We start from the raw sequence: 1,179 nt of genomic DNA on the forward strand, positions 1-1,179 counted from the left end.
GCTCTTGAGTTTCTAAGGTTGCACGATCTTTTTTTTTTTTCTTTTCTTTTTCTTAACGATCAAAAAAAAAAAAAAAAATTAAACACGGCGGCAGCTATACAGAGAGAAGCAGGTGAGAGAGAGAGAGAGAGAGAGAGAGAGAGAGAAAAGAAAAAAACAAGTTGTCCTTGGCATGCAAGCTGAAAAGCTATCTGCACGTCACCCGGGAAAACAATGGGTGTTGAACTGAATCCATTGGCCAATGTTGCCTTCGTTCGTACTATGCATGTCTGTGGCTGACTTTAATTTCCGCTGTGGCTGGTGTTGTATTGTGGACCGCTTTGCGAACTGGCGAACAATGAACTGAGGAGGAGGAGGAGGAGGGTGGTGGTCGTCTGTCTGTCTGTCGCAAGCCAACTTACATATTATACCGGTTACTTACTTTCCACGAAACGGGGTCATGGTGGTTGTGTGTGTGTGTGTGTGTGTGTGTGTGTGTGTTTAATTTTTTTTTTTTTTTTTTTTTTTTTTTTTATCGCAGCATCGACGACTTGTTGCTGCACACTCTGCACACGGCGGTGGAGAGAGAGAGGGAGTGGCTGGGTGGGGTGGAGAGAGAGAGAGAGAGGATGGGTGGGGTGGAGAGAGAGAGAGAGAGAGGATGGGTGGAGAGAGAGAGGATGGGTGGAGAGAGAGAGAGAATGGGTGGAGAGAGAGAGAGGATGGGTGGAGAGAGAGAGAGAGAGGATGGGTGGGGTGGAGAGAGAGAGAGAGAGGATGGGTGGGTGGAGAGAGAGAGAGAGAGAGGATGGGTGGAGTGGAGAGAGAGAGAGAGAGAGGATGGGTGGGTGGGTGGAGAGAGGATGGGTGGAGAGAGAGAGGATGGGTGGAGAGAGAGAGAGGATGGGTGGAGAGAGAGAGAGAATGGAGAGAGAGAGAGGATGGGTGGAGAGAGAGAGAGAATGGGTGGAGAGAGAGAGAGAGAGGATGGGTGGAGAGAGAGAGAGAATGGGTGGAGAGAGAGAGAGAATGGGTGGAGAGAGAGAGAGAATGGGTGGATAGAGAGAGAGAGAGGATGGGTGGGGTGGAGAGAGAGAGGGAGTGGCTGGGTGGGGTGGAGAGAGAGAGAGAGAGAGAGAGAGAGGATGGGTGGAGAGAGAGAGAGGATGGGTGGAGAGAGAGAGAGAGAATGGAGAGAGA

Source organism: Babylonia areolata, chromosome 14, assembly GCF_041734735.1.
Source record: "Babylonia areolata isolate BAREFJ2019XMU chromosome 14, ASM4173473v1, whole genome shotgun sequence".
NCBI lineage: Eukaryota > Metazoa > Mollusca > Gastropoda > Neogastropoda > Buccinidae > Babylonia > Babylonia areolata.